The sequence below is a fragment of the Dermacentor andersoni genome, chromosome 6 (assembly GCF_023375885.2).
Source record: "Dermacentor andersoni chromosome 6, qqDerAnde1_hic_scaffold, whole genome shotgun sequence".
Classification (NCBI taxonomy): domain Eukaryota; kingdom Metazoa; phylum Arthropoda; class Arachnida; order Ixodida; family Ixodidae; genus Dermacentor; species Dermacentor andersoni.
In genome coordinates this window covers 143,926,779-143,943,054 of record NC_092819.1, presented here as the reverse complement: position 1 = coordinate 143,943,054, position 16,276 = coordinate 143,926,779, and the positions used below count along the sequence as shown (strand labels likewise).

Below are 16,276 nucleotides of genomic sequence, written 5' to 3'. Positions count from 1 at the left end.
GGACCAATTGAAACCGTGAAGAAGGGACTCCATCATGCCTTCAAAAGTGGCAGGAGCGTTACATAGACCGAACGGCGTCATTTTGAATTGATAAAGACCGTCGGGTGTTACAAAAGCAGTCTTCTCGCGGTCGAGATCGTCTACGGCAATCTGCCAGTAGCTGGAGCGAAGGTCAATAGAGGAGAAATCGCGAGCACCGTGGAGGCAGTCAAGGGCGTCATCAATGCGAAGTAGGGGACACACGTCCTTTTTGGTAACCCTGTCAAGGTGCCGATAATCCACGCAAAAGCGCCATGAGCCATGCTTATTTTTTACCAGTACAACAGGTGACGCCCATGGCCTAGAGACGGCTCAATAATGTCCTTGGCACGCATTTTGCGAACTTCGGCGTGAATAACTTGACGCTCAGCCGGTGACACTCGATACGGGCGGCGAAGAGTAGGAGGGGCATCGCCGTTATTAATGCGATGTTTAACAGCTGTAGTTTGGGCCAAAGGACGATCGTTAAGGTAAAAAATATCGTGGTAGGAAAACAGAACGCGGTAGAGCTCACGAGCGTGCTTGGACGGCATGTCGGACGCAATCATTTTCTGTAAGTCGGTGATGGTACCAGCTGCCGACTGCGATGGTAGAGGAGGATCGACTGAATAGTCGTCTACTGCAATAGATGCTACTGAGTGATCCTCGAATGAGCAAGGCTGGGCCAGACACATCCCGCGTGGTAGCACTTGTGTCGTGAAGCCAAAATTGACCACTGGCAGGCGGACGCAATTCGCCGTAATAGATAAAACTGTATGAAGTACTGTGATCTCGTGTGTAAGGAGGACGTTTTGCATAGGAGCCGCGATGTAGTGACCGTCGGGGACTGGTGGGGATGACACTAAGTCAACGTAAGTCAGTGCCGAAGGTGGCAATCGAACGAAGTCGACAGAACTGAGGCGACTGGGGTGTGGTTCAGCGTGATCCAGAACAGGCAGATCAAGGCGGAGAGTACTGGCGGAACAATCGATGAGAGCAGCATGTGCGGAGAGGAAGTCTAAGCCGAGGATGATGTCGTGGGGACAGTGGGCGATGACTGTGAATAGCACGATAGTGGAGCGATCGGCGAAGGAGATGCGGGCGGCACACCTACCAATTACCGTGGCTGTTCCGCCATCGGCGACACGGACAACAGGCGTCGTGGCGGGCGTGATTATTTTCTTGAGCCGGTTACGAAGCCCAGCGTTCATTACCGACAAATACGCCCCAGTGTCTATAAGAGCAGACACAGAAACAGCGTCGACTTGCACGTAAAGAAGGTTCAGATGAGTGGGCAACGTCAGTAGAGGATTTGGCGGCGTAGGGAGCAATGCAGCGTCACCTCGAGGCGCGGCATCGTCTAGTCATAGAATAAAGAACAAACTTAGAGAAGGGAAACTGTACCTTCCGCCGTGGTTCGAAAATAAGCAGCGGCAGCGCATGGAACTTACTTTGGGGGACGCCAGATGACGTTGCTCAAACCGGAAGCGGAAGTGCACATTTTTTTTTTTTTAGAGCAAAATTCAATATGGTTGTTTTTTGCCGGTCGCGTACGCTGGTACGCGCCGTGCTTGCCCTGCAGGCTATGCGGCATGCCTCAATGCCTTCGCTGCCGCGTAGGTGGTGCGTTCTAATTGACAAGAGCCTCTACTGACGCCCATACAAACAAGCCACAAGTGAGTGAACAGAACGCGCGACTTTATTGGCAGAAGACAAGCAGTGTACATTCTCGTGCAATAGCAGAAATAAAGTTTGCATGTCGAGATACGCTGGAATCATTGACGCGAGCTCGTAAACGGCTCACCGTCGTCGTCGCACGTGGTGGTCAGGTTAACGAGCAACAACCAGCAGCGGAAACATATTGGACAGAGTGTGCCACTTGTTTGCAGCGACAGTCGCCGTTAAAAATGCCCAAATTGCATTGCGAAGCAATCGGGAGACGCAGGCATCTGCTACCGCAGCCTACACAGCGACATGGGCTACCCCAGATTTTAGCCATTCACTCCTTTCCAACCTGCACGTTTCTTTTTTTTCGGGGGCCGCTAATGTGTGGCTCACACTTGCTGTCTCACATTGTCTCACTATGGACAAGTCGCTTTCGTGGGCATCGCCTCCATCAGCTACTTTTGCGGGCCTTTCCAACCATCTGGCTATCAACTTCATAGGCATCGGACTATGTAAGCACTTATGCTGGTCTCCGTTCATGCCTAATCGCGGCCGAGAAAGGCCAGAGGCACAATATGCCCATTGCTGCAGCAGGAAAGCGCGAACGGGGAGCACGAATCACGGTGCATGAAAATTGGGAGTCTATGTCGCTGTGCAGGCTGCAGGAGCGAATGCTTACTTCGAGAGACTGCTTCCCAGTGCAACCGACCAGGCCGCAATATTCTAAAAACATAACACTGCGACCATAACCAAGTGACATAACAGCAAAATTAAACAGCAATCAGTCACCGCATGAGGTTCAGACAATACATTATACATTGGCGACGAACCATATGGCAACAGTGAGCATTCACATACACGGGTCTCTTAGGGTACATTGAGCTGCCTACCTACAGGCGTAGTGCCTGCCTTCGTCGCACGTGGTGGTCTACTAACGAGCAACAACCAGCAGCAGAAACAGATTGGACAGAGTGTCCCACCTGTTTGCGGCGACAGTCGCTGTTAAAGATGAGCAACTTGCAGTGCAAAGCAATCAAGTGACGCAGGCATCTGCTGCCACAGCCTACACAGCGACATGGACTACCCATCATTTTAGCATTGACTCCTTTCCAGCCTGCATGTTCCTTTTCTTTTGGAGGTCGCTAATGTGTGGCTCACACTTGGTGTCCCACATTGTCTCAATATGGACAAGTCGCTTTCGTGGGCATCACCTTCATCAGCCACTTTTACGGGCCTTTCCACCCAACTTCATACACGTCCGACCATGTAAGCACTTATGCTGGTCTCCGTTCATGCCTAATCGCGGCCGAGAAAGGCCAGAGGCACAATTTGCCCATGGCTGCAGCAGGAAAGGGTGAACGGGGAGCACGAATCACGGTGTGCGTAAATTGGGAGTCTATGTCGCTGTGCAGACTGCAGGATCAAATGCTTACTACGAGAGGCTGCTTCCCAGTGCAACCGACCAGGCCGCAATATTCGAAAAACATAAAACTGCGACCGTAACCAAGTGGCATAACAGCAAGATTAAACAGCAATCAGTCACCGCATGAGGTTCAGACAATACATTATACATTGGCTACGAACCATCTTACGGCATAATGCTTGCCTTTGTCACATGTGGTGGTCTGGTAACGAGCGACAACCTGCGGTACAAACAGATTGGACAGAGTCTCGCACCTGTTTGAACCAACAGTTGCCGTTGAAGATGAGCAACTTCCATTGCGAAGCAATCAGGTGACGCAGGTATCTGCTGCCGCAACCAACACAGCGACATGGACTACCCGGCATTTTAGCGTTAACTCCTTTCCAACGTGCACATTTATTTTCTTTCGGGGGCTGCTATGTGTGGCTCACACTTTGTCGCAATGTGGACAAGTCGATTTTGTGGGCATCACCTTCGGCAGCCATTCTTGCGGGCCTTTCCACCCATACGGCTATCAACTTCATACACTTCGAACCATGTGAGCACATATGCTGGTCTCCGTTTTGAGCAAATCATGGCCGAGGTAAGCCACAAGCACAATTTGCCCATTACTGCAGCAGGCCAGAACGAACGGGGCGCATCAGTTACGGTGTGTGTATACTGGGAGTCTATGTCGCTTTGCGGACTGCAGGAGCAAATGCTTACCTCGAGGGACTGCTTACCAATGCAACTGACCAGGCCCCCACATCTGAGAAACGTAACACAGTTACCACAGCCAAGTGTGGCAGCAAAACCAGATTCTGCAATCAATCACTTCACTGTAGCTTGCACAAAGACCCAGGCTATCAAGGAAGAGGAGCAATCATCAACGAGACTAGGAATATGGAAAATGAGAAAGCTTGCATTCAAGAGAGAAGCCACTCTGCTCTGCAAGCATTGAAGGCTAAAAACATCAAGAAAAGTAAAATGGTGCATAGCACATGTGCATAGGTTAATGCAAGACGCATGCCGATGCTGCATCAGCTATTTCAGGAGAGGAATTGCGCATGACAACACACACTAGAAGATACTGCTACAGATATGTTAGGCTGCTAGACAGTGACTGGTATTAAGTATCAGCGAAGAATCGGTTGACCTTTATATTTGGATGAGGATGAATGACCTCTAACAAAAATGGGCAATGAGAAAGCTTGCATTTATAGAAGAAAAATTACACTTGGCACAAGCGGAATTAACATGGCTAGGAAGCTGATTAAGGGCAAACTGCTGGAACTCAATCTTTTGGCCAGCGTCGTCCGTGCTTGGTCAGATGTTGCAGGTGCACCTGAAGACGAAGAATTTCTAGAAAGTCCTTTTTGAGTTAACTGGATGACTCAACCAAATGTCCGTGCTGGTGGAATGGTGGCTGAAGCTCTTTTCAGTCTTGACACAGTCCTCTGCAGACTTCATATCTCATTCATATTCTTCTGCATGTGCTTCTTTGTTCTTGGTGTAAAAGCCTTGCAAATTCGGCTCCAGCCCCTTCCTGTTGGCGCAGATAGGAGCTCCTGTGATGACCAAGATGTGCTTGGCATAGACTCTGTTGAGGCAAAACGGTGACACATGAGATACAGCACAGATTAGCCAAATTTGTGTGTTTTATATGTTCGAACCAATTATACTGAACCATAAATATGAACAAACATTCATATCTGCTGCAAACAGCAAGCCAATACAGCATATATCAAACATATTTATTTCTGAACCATGTGTTGTTTACCTTGTAGTAGTAGCCAATGTCCACACAATGACCTTGTTGTAGCAGGCAGCAGCTTCTGTTTAGTGCGTGGAGGTGTTGCTTTATACTGGTGCCGTCTTCATTACTGCATGTCTGGAACAGAAATTTTGACTGAATCAGAAATTGAAAAAGCAAATTTTTGCAATATGAAATGCAAAAAGGTGTGACATATATGTTGTAATGATTTGCGACTACAGAACACATGCAAATGTACACTGTCTGTTCTAGGGTGCTTAAGCAGCATGTTAAATAAATATTGCTATTGTCCATAAAATTGATGTCTGCCTAACTACAATGCATGTCAACAGCGCAAGTACTATTAAGATCACAAATGAGAACATTTGTGGGTTCATTTATACACTAGAAGTGATCACACTGCTAGTTCCACAAGCAAATGCATGAAAGTCATGAAGCTATTAGAACTGATGCATTATTTTTCTGCACGAACGTGATGCACCGCTTCACTACTGCAAAAATAAATGCCCTACGGTAAACCAATCTGAACAGCAAGAACATTTGGAACCAACAAGTACGAAATATGGGTGAATTATCATGCTTGCAACTGTTTAATACATTAAATTCTGTACTTTCACTTTATTTTACCAAAGGATTATTCGGTTTTGTGGACGAAAGACGTTGCCGGCCGACTCGAGAAAAATGTTTAATATGTATATTGATAAGGCTACTCAGTCACCTACAACCACGGCTACAATAACATGAAAAATGAGACGCGCGTTCCGATATCGCTCTTTCTTTCCTGGTTGTGTGTGTAAACCAAACGACAGCCTCGCAAGTGAAGGTTTATTTAGGAAACAGCAGCTGAGATCCTCACTGCCCATATGTAATGCAGGATCTAGTTCGTTAACTTGTGCCCGCCTGGAAGGTAATGACACGGATATTATATAACGATTCAAGCAGCGGTGTTAAACGACTCACCGTTATTGCCGTTGTCAGCCGCAGCAAAATCCAGCTCCCGTTTCGATGCAGACCTGTTCCGAATGGCTCATGACCGAAACCCAACTGCCGGGCTTACATGTCCGCTTGCAAACACGTAACTTCACCCCAAGTTAAATAACGCGAGACATCGAAGCGCAAGAAACTAGTTTTAGAAACAAAGCAGTCTTGAGTGTACGAACGAATGAATCCATGCCGCCGTGCACTCGGAAATACCGGTAAAAATTTTAAATCCAGGCCAGAGGTCACGTGAAAGATCGATGATGCTGAACGCTATTTGCGTTTATAATGGCGAAGAAACAATAAACTTACTAACAAAGAGCACAATATCTAATTAGCAATGATAATTTTGCCCTGTTTTTATGTAAAAGAAAATGCTTCGGTAATTGTAAGAGAAAGTTTGTAAGATAAAATTGCGCTTATTACGACGCCTCTACCGGGAAATGTTGGAACTAACGAACGAATCCCGAAAGTGATGCTACTACGTCGGCTTTGTTAGCAGCGGTGCGCGGTCGATTTTTTCGCCCTCTGTGGCCATTTGTTGAACTTGAGAGTGTGCTACCCCTGGTCTAGTTTTCCGGCAGGGAGCGGCGTCCGAAGGAAGTCGGCCAATAGGAGCGACGGGGCTGGGGAGAGCGAGATAGTCGTCGTTGGGGCGAAGGCAAACGAGAATAGGGGCGGTTCGGCGCAGGAGAATCTGTGGCGGCATTATCGGAACGCGCGGCATAGCGACGAGAAGGGCCTCCTGGGGGGCGAGAGTAAGCGGTATAAGTAGGCGAGGTCGGAGAACTCCAGCGACTGCGACAGTGCCGAGAAATGTGCCCGATTCGATGGCAATGAAAACAAATAGGCTTGTCGTCAGCAGTGCGCCATTGAGATGGGTTGCGGAAACGTTGTGGGTAAGAAGATGCGGGACGGGGAGGAATCGAAGAAGCAGGGCGGGTATCAGGGCGATGGGCCGAGCAGATGGTGTGAAGACCCAAGTTTTCAAACTCCTGGCGGACAACTGCCTGGATCAGGGAAACCGTGACTGAAGGTGCGTTGGAGGGGCTGGAGTCGAAGGCAGCCGGATAGGCGGGCTCGATCTCACGCCGTACGATCCTGGTAACATCGCCAGTGTTGTTGGTACGAGGTGCATCGGCACAGGAAGACGTCGCTGGGGCGTTGGGCAGACGGGCAAACTGCTGGCCGGTACGTCGGCTTTTAACGAGTTCCAGGCGGCGGTACTCTTTTATAACTGCATCCACCATCGCCGCATTGTTGAAAACGAGCAAGTTGAAGGCGTCATCGGCAATGCCTTTGAGGATGTGGGAAACCTTGTCTGACTCAGTCATGTGTGCGTCAACTTTGCGGCACAGAGCCAAGACGTCCTGAATGTACGTGACGTAGGGCTCTGTTGACGTCTGCACACGGCCGGAAAGCACCTTCTGCGCGGCAAGTTGGTGACCGTAGGGGTTGCCGAACAAGACTAGGAGCTTTTGCTTAAGTGAATCACAACTGGTGAGCTCATCTTCGTGCGTCCGAAACCAAACTCGAGGTGTGCCACCGAGTAAAAGACTACGTTGGCGAGCATGATAGAAGGGTCCCACCGGTTATTGCGGCTGACGTGTTCGTACAGGCGGATCCAATCCTCGGCCTCTTGCCCATCTTTGCCCGGGAATACGCCAGGATCACGGGGAGCGGGCAGAGTGATGTAGGTCGTCGAAGTGGCAGCAGGTGTCGGAGCCGGCGGACTCGAGTTGTCGTCGGCGGGAGCCATGAAGGAAAGCTCGACGTACCGTCCACTGCGAAACTCCGTGACGAGGTACAGGGAACGTCCATCTCCACCACATGTTACGTAGGAAGACGCAGACGAAAAGCTATATACAAGTATATTTACAAAGAAATACGCCGCACTTGGCTAGGAGGCAACAGCCCGCGCTGGCTCCTAATCGTCGTCGTCGTCTTAACACTGCTCGCCTCTTCGTCATCGTAAATACTGTTTCGTAGCAATATCAATTAGAATGTCGGCTAACCCCGCTTGCTCTCTCATCCGCACCGCTCTCTTCCTGTCTCTTAACTTTATGCCTTGCAATCCTCGTTCCATCGCTTTTTGAGCGGTCCTTAACTTGTTTTCGAACTTCTTTGTAAGTCTAAATTTATGCCCCATATATTAGCACCGGTAGAATGCATTGATTGTACACCTTTCATTTCTATGACAGTGGTAAACTTCCAGTCAGCATGTGACAATGTACGCCGTATGAGCCTCAACGCATTTTTATTCTTCCGTAAATTTCTTTCTCATGATCAGAGCTCCCCTGTGAGTAATTGGCCTAGGTAAATGTAATTCTTCACAGACTCTATAGGGTGACTGGTGAATTAGGTGGAATAAAAAATAATTTAAGTATCTGCAAGCGACGGCAAACAACATTACTTTTGTTTTGCCCAGCTACTTGGCATGTGCATATGTTTAAAGTTGGGCTCAATTTACTTGGGACACCCTGTATAACCGCCTAAGAAATGCATATAGACAACCAGCAAAATTATTCAGTGGTGCACCGAACTGACATTTCGACCGCGCAATCAAATTTTTCCATCGGAGGTTCGTTAACGTGCCCCAAATGGACGTTACACGGGCGTTTCGCATTTTGCCCCCCCCCCCCCCCCCCCCCCCCCCCCCCTGGAAATGCAGCCGCTGAGGCCGGGGATTGATATCGCGATTTCGTGCTTAGCAGCGTAAGGCCGCAGCGACTAAACTCACAGAGCAGGTTCCGTAAATAGTCGTTCAGTGTCTCAAAACGCATGAAAACAAATGTGCTTTGGCAAAACTTTGTCTGGCTTTCTTTTTCCCCCCCAATTTCAGCTAAGCGCTCCCATTCAAGACCTGTTCCCCTACGAGATACTGAGCATGAGCGGCAAGAAGTTGAAGGATATAACCATGCAGGTAGCAGGAGAGGACGACGGTAAACTGACAACTTCGACAAGTTTGTACAAAATTACAGCCTGGTAAGTAATTTTGTCCAGAGTGCTTTTCTTTCCTTCGCTGAGGAATGACTCGCATATCGTTCCGTTGTATTATCTGCTTTTCAGAGCGATCTCTGTAAAGGCCAACTGCAATGAAATAGAAAGCCTACGATCCAGATAGTGTGGATATAGAACTGCCCGGCACAATACTCTGCGTTTGAAATACGAGTCAAGGAGACGCAAGGAAGCTCGCAAAACAGATGTTTAATGGCGATAGCAATTATATGGACACTCCAAAGCGCCTTTCTGTCGTGAGGTTCCACATAAGGTCCAAGGGCGATAAAATTGCCGTCTCGCGCACGAAAGAGAACGAGCGCGCCGTCTTCCGTAACGCGCAAGGCTCCGGGGCGGGGGGGGGGGGGGGGGGGGGGGGGGGGCTCTTTTCCGGGTGGCTCGTGCGCCTGCGCGGGATGCCATCTGCGACGAGTACAATGTCCGCCGTGAGTAGGAAGGGGGGGGGGGGGGGGGGGGGGGGGGGGGGCGTTCTAGTTGGGTCTGCGCACCCCGCCCTGTGTCCGCGCCGTGTAGAGAGGGCTAGGGCAACTGACGATCGCGGCTCAATCTCTCGCCCCATATATAAACGGGAAGGCAGCGCGGCATGCAGAGCGGTGGCTTCGACGTCACCAACAAGTGCGGTGGCGCACGCTGGCCGTATCTTGAAAGGGATTAGTTGATGGCTCTTCGCGCTGTTTTAACGCGACAGCGTTAAGGAGCTCGTGTCGCAGAAAAGCCGGTGTCGTCGGTGTCGGCCGTGAGCGATAAATCCAGGGAGGCACTTCATGAATAAAAAACAACTTGCGAGATGGGCTGGGCATAGAATAAAGACTAACTTTAGAGAAGGGAAACTGTACCTTCCTCAGTGGTACGAAAATAAGCAGCGGCAGCGCATGGAACTTAGCGGGGGGAGGGGGGGACGCCAGATGGCGATGCTTAACACGGAAGCGGAAACGCAGTTTCTTTTTCTTTTTTTTAGAGAATATCCAATATGGCCGCTTGTCGCCGGTAGCGTGCGCTGGTACGCGCTGTGCTCGCCCTGCTGGCTATGCATTCTATGGCTCTGCGGCATGCCTTGTTTTGGCTGCCGCGTAGCTGGTGCGCTCTAATTGCCAGGAGACCAAAGAGCCTCTACTGACGCCCATACAAACAAGACAAGTGAGTGAACTGAACGTGCGACTTTATTGGCAGAAGAAAAGCAGTGTCCCTGTACATTCTCGTGCAACAACAAAAATAAAATTTGCATGTTGAGATACGCTGGAATAATTAACGCGAGCTCCTACTTCGTTGTCGCACCTGGCGGTCTGGTAACAAGCGACAACCAGCAGTGCAAACAGGTTGGACAGAGCGTCCCACCTGTTTGAACCGACAGTTGCCGTTGAAAGTGAGCAGCTTGCATTGCGAAGCAATCGGGTGATGCAAGCATCTGCTGCCGCAGCCAACACAGTAACCTGGACTACCCGCCAGTTTAGAGTTCAAACTCCTTTCCAACCTGCATGTTTCTTTTTGTTCTTTCGGGGGCCGCTAAAGTGTCGCTCGCACTTCGCGCCCCACTTTGTCTCAATGTGTTCATCGTTCGTTTCGTGGGCATCACCTCTGGCAGCCACTTTTGTGGGCCTTTCCACCCACGTGGCTATCAACGTCACGCACTTCAGACCATGCGAGCACGTATGCTGGTCTCCATTCATGCCAGACCGCGGCCGCCGAGGAAGGCCGCAAGCACAATTCGCCCACGGTGCATGTGAATTGGGAGTCCATGTCACTGTGCGAACTGCAGCAGCAGGTGCTTACCTCGACAGACTGCTACCCAATGCAACTGACCAGGCCGCCACATCCGAGAACCATGACCGAGAAGGACAGCATCTCAACGAAACTTTGCAATCAATCACTTCAGCGAACCCCTCGCATAAGGTTCACTGTATACGTATACTCTATACATTGGTTAACATCAACATGGCATCAGCGAGCATTCGCGCCGTTAGAATACAGGTATAGTGCTTGCCTGTCTGCTGTACTGCTGTCCTCAGTCGCAGAATACGGTTCCCATTTCGATGCAGACGCATGGCTTACGACCGAAACGTAGCTTTCGGGCTTACATGTCCACTTGCAAACACAAAGAAAAGACGGGGAATGCTTGCAAACTCGTCACTTCACCCCAAGTTAAGTAACGCGAGGCATCGAATCGCAATAAAGTAATTGCTAATTGCAATAAACTAAGAAGCAACCAGTCTAAGTGTACGAACGGATGAATCCGTGCCGCCATGCACACGAAAAAACTTTTGAATCCAGGCGAGGGGTCACGTGGAAGATCGATGATGCTGAACGCTATTTGCGTTTATAATGACAAAAACAGTAAACTTACTCATGAAACGTGCAGTAGCTAATTAGCAAAGATAATTTTACGGCTTATCGTATGTAATAAACATGCTTCGCTAACTGTAGGAGAAGGTTTGTAAAAAGAAATTGCCCTTATTACGGCGCCCCTAGCGGGAGATATTGAAACTAACTCGGGAATCCCTTAAGGTGTTCTACTATGGTTGTTTAATAGCAGCGGCGCGCGGTCGATTTTTTCGTCCTCTGTGGCCAATTCTTGAACTTGAGAGTGTGCGGGGCCTGGGCTGGGTGGGAATCGAACCAGGGTCTACGGAGTGTGAGACGGAGACGCTACCACTCAGCCACTTGCCATGCTTCGGGTGGATGGAAGGTAGGAGCGTCCCCTTTGAAACGGGGCAATGGCAGTTGCCACCATGCTCAGATTTTTATTTTGCCTTTTATTTTTATCTGTGTTGTGTGTTATTGAATTTCTCGATTTTCTTTAAATACGTCTTCCTACCCTTTTAACCTTATGTCACCTCTCTGCTTTTGAGCCACCAATCCTCCAATCGCCTTTTGCTAATTTCCACCGCACCTTTATTTACATGACTATCATTATCTCTGAACCCTAGGGCATCAGGAAGGGTGACTGTGGCCGCATCGACATCGGGGTTGATACCATCACATTTTAGTATGAGGTGTTCCATTGTTTCTACATATTTACCACACACAGTACATGTGTCTTCTTCTTCGTTAAATTTCTTTTTATAGCTCCGCGTTCTAAGACATCCTGATCTAGCTTCAAAGAGTAGGGCACTGCCTCTTGAGTTATCATAAAACGCTTCCTTCCTGATCTGCTGTTTCCAGTACCGATATAGTTCTACACTATGCTTCTTTTCCATTGAATTTATCCAATTTTTACCTTCCGCATTTTTAACCTGTCGTTTAATGCTCTGTCCTTTTTCGTCCTCGTGTCTGGCATACTTACTGGTTAGCTTCCTAGTTCTTTTCCGCCATTGTGAGTCAACGCTCTTTCTGTATAGGTATTTAAACACCTTAGCTGCTCACCTGTTATCATCCAATTTCCTCAGACGTTTTTCGTATAGGATTTTACTCTGAGCTTCCCGTGCTTCGAATGATGCCCAGCCCATATCTCCCTGTACTGCTTCGTTTGTGGTTTTCCCGTGGGCACCTAGTGCTAACCTTCCCACAGCTCTCTGATTTACCTCTAGTCTCGACTGAACCTCTGCCCTTAAACACAGGACCGCATTCCCGAAAGTAAGCCCCGGCACCATTACTCCCTTCCAAATGCCTCTCAGTACCTCATACCTGTTGTAACTCCACAATGCCTTATGTGTCATTATCCCGGCATCTCTTCGCCCTTTTGCTATTAGAGACTGTTCGTGCTTTTCCGTGTACATCTGCCCTTTGTTTATCCATACCCCGAGATACTTGTATTCGGCCACTCGGGGTATTTCGTGGCCTTGTATTGTAAGCTCCTGATCAGTTGTATCGTTGAAAAACATCCCACCGGACTTAGCTGCACTAAAACTGAAACCTAAACTGTCTCCTTCGTCCCCACAGTAATTAACCAGAGTTTGCAAATCTTCCTGGCTATCTGCGAACAGTACAATATCGTCCGCATACATTAAACCCGGTAGTCGTTGCTCAACAACCTTTTCGCCTAATCTGTACGACAGATTATACCCTAGATTGCTTCGTTGTAACCTTCTTTCCATGCTTATCATATAAAGCATGAACAGCAGCGGTGATAGAGGACAACCTTGCCTTAATCCTTTGTGAACCTCGACAGTTGTCGTACTCTTGATTCCATCCCATGTTATTTCAACATTATTTTCTCGATATAGTTCCTGTAGAAAATCAATTACCTCATTACCGATACCTTCAGCTTTTAATATGTTGCACAGGAGTTCCCTGTTCACATTGTCGTATGCACCACTTATGTCCAGGAAGGCTAAATACAGAGGTCTATTTTCCGCCTTAGCTATTTCTATGCACTGGGTAAGCACGAACAGGCTATCATCTAAGCGCCTACCACTTCTGAACCCGTTCTGAAGTTCTCCAAGTATTCTATTACTTTCTACCCATGACTGCATTTTTAATTTCACCGCCTGCATCGCCAGCCTATATATAACTGATGTTATCGTAATTGGTCGGAAAGATTTTATGTTCTTATCACCTTTTCCTTTATAAATCAAATTCATTTTACTCTGTTTCCAGCTGTGCGGAATTTGCTTATTTGTTATGACTGCCTCCAATGCTTTTATCAGCGTTTCCTTGCTTCTTGGGCCAAGTTCATTAATTAACTTGATTGGAATTTCGTCTATCCCCGCGGACGTGCATTTTGGAACATTTGCTTCCGCCCTTTTCCAGTTAAGATTGGTCAATTCTAAGCTGTTTTCTATTATGCTATTTTCTATTATGCTGTTTTCTATTATGCTTCAAAGCGGTACAAAAGCGCCTCTAGTGAATGCGGTGTTGCCTAAGGAACGAGCCGTAGAAAGTTATACTGCGGTGTGTGTCGGTAATTATGAACATGTAACTTACAGAAGTTGTAGTTACACGAGCAGCGAAGTGCTTTTCCGCTACATTTCTTCTGCGTTTTCCGCACACGCAGAGCCATCTTGCGGCAAATACAGAAGACCCCCCCTCCTCTCAATGTACGGCGCTGCCCCGACAGATGGCGCGCCACGCGCCATTCAATTAAAGTCCCTTGATAATTTTAAAGTAGCGACACTCTTTGAACTCTGCCGCCGCCGCGCGACCTCCTCGCCTCCTCCTCGCCCCTTGTGCGTTCCCCCGCGGCAACCAGTTTTGCCCCCGTTTTTCTGCACGACGATTGGTCTCCCTGCCGTTGCCCTTGGAAACGCGCGGATCTTGAGTTTTGCTTGTGTTTTTCTTTTTCGTTCGCGCCATTTTCCTCCTGAGCACGGCTGGCTCGGCGCTTTAGCTCGGCGTAGCGAACGTTGTACGCTGTGTTTCTGGTCTATGTGCTAGCGCTATGCCGGGCTGTTGCGCATATAACTGCAGCAAGAAGCCTGAAGATGGTTATGCCGTTTTTATGATACCACAATGAAAGCGTGACGGCTTGCGTAGGAAGCAGTGGCTGCATGACATTGGCCGAAAGAACTTTGTTCCGACAAAGAACAGCGTTGTTTGCGAGCTGATGAGTCTTTCTTATAGCTCGTAGCAAAGCATCCCGTAATGCGGCATTATTTTTTCACTCTTCCGGCCTGCTCATCAGCGTTTTTGTTGCGGTTGTCCTCAGTATGCTTAATATTCTGGGGCGGCTCCATCACTTCGCACGTCGCTAACTGTTGTTATTCAGTCAGAAGTGCAGTATTATTGATTCTGATTTGCGCCCTGAAAAAATTAGTGACAAGTATGCCCGTAGTATTGCAGGTGATGAGCGTTAACTAGTCAAAATGGAGCTTTTTTAAGTTTTAAGGCGAAAGCCTTTAGATCTTTATCTTTCAAGGTTGCGTTGTAAACTGGAAGTATCACGTGACCCAAGGAAGGCCAGAGGTGATCCAAAGCATGTCCACCCCTGTATAAGAGAATGATTACCCAAGTTAATTAATGAATCATTAGTGGTTGACATAAGGTGGATTAGGGAGGATTAAGGTTGGTTAGAGTGTATTAAAGAAGATTAAGGTGGATTAGAGTGCATTTCGAAGGATTAAGATGCATGAATAAAGGTTAAGGTGCGTGGAGGAGGATTAAGTTGGATAATGGTGGATTAAGGTGAAGTGTTGATGAAAGGGTATTAAGACCGATTGGGGTGGATTAGGGTGCATGAACAAGGATGAGGGAGGACTAAGGTGGATAAAGGAAGATTAAAGTCGATTAAGGTGAATTGGGGTTGATAAAGGAGGATTAAGACCGATTTCGATGGACTAGGGTAGATTAATGTGGATTAGGGACCATGGAGCTGGATTAGGCTTGATAGAGACGGATTAGGGTGTATTATGGTAGATTGGGACCATTAAGCAGGATTGAGTGGGAAAAAAGTGCGTGAATAAGGATTAAGGTGGATGAAGGAGGATTAAGGCGGATTATGATGGATAACGGTTGATAAAGGAGGATTAAGACCGCATAGGGTAGGCTAAGTTGCATTGGGGGCGATGTAGGTTGATTAAGGTGGATTGGGAGTATTAAGGTGGATGAAGGAGCATTAAGGTGGATTAGGGTGGACTAAGGTGAATTGGGGTTCATTGAGTATAAAGACCGCTTAGTCTACCACAATCTTCCTAATGCACATTCATCGACCTCAATCCTCCTTCATTCACTTTGTTCCACCGTAATCCATGAAAGTCCTCCTTAATGCACCCTAATCCACCTTCATCTACCTTAATCTACTCTAACCTTCCTTAATGCACTTTAATTCTCCTTGATCAACCGTAATGCTTCCTCATTAACTTTGATACACCCTAGCCCACCATAATCTTCTTTAATACACCTTAATTCCTCTTAATTCACCCTTATCCTTCTTTGTGCACTTTAATCCACCATAATCCACTATGATCGTCCTCATTGCACATCAACGCACCTTCATCTACCCTAATTAACCTCATCGACCTTAATCCAACCTAGTCCTCCTTTATGCACCTTAATCCACCTTCATTCACCCTAATGCACCTTCATCGAGTTTAATCCACCTTAATCATCCTTAATTCACGCGAATTCATCTTAATCCAATCACTAATCAATCATTACTTTGCTAATCATTAATCATCTCTTATACGCGGCTGCATATGCTTTGGTTCGCTTGCCGCCTTCCTTCGGTCACGTGATATTTTATGTAGCTCACAACGGGGCCTTGAAACAGAGGTCTAAGGCTTTCGCTTAATAAGCCACACACAAAGGGATGTGTCACAAGCAATACTAGATCAGACGCACGAAGTAAAGCGTCTGATCGTGTGGCAGAAAAATTGTCTGGAGTATAGAACTCACCTCAAAACTCTCTTTAAACCAGTATACCCCGCTAATACGGCTTTAAGAAAAAACCAACCTCCTCATAAACGTTGCCTCCAGCATTATCGATGCTGTTATTAGCATTTCTCAATATTTTCAACCCCACTGGGGCGCGCAACTGGCCCAAAATAACA

The 16,276-nt window shown here is 47.8% G+C and overlaps 1 protein-coding gene and 1 pseudogene across 1 annotated transcript in view; both read left to right on the top strand.

The window, feature by feature from the left end:
* LOC126523385 (uncharacterized) overlaps window positions 1-16,276 on the top strand; it is a 122,679-nt pseudogene that overhangs the window by 98,497 nt on the left and 7,906 nt on the right.
* LOC126523383 (membrane metallo-endopeptidase-like 1) overlaps window positions 8,691-16,276 on the top strand; it is a 173,968-nt gene continuing 166,382 nt past the window's right edge. Inside the window, exon 1 of the mRNA XM_055066933.1 lies at window positions 8,691-8,822. The gene's annotated coding sequence lies outside the window, so the exon portion shown is untranslated. The remainder of the gene's footprint in view (window positions 8,823-16,276) is intronic.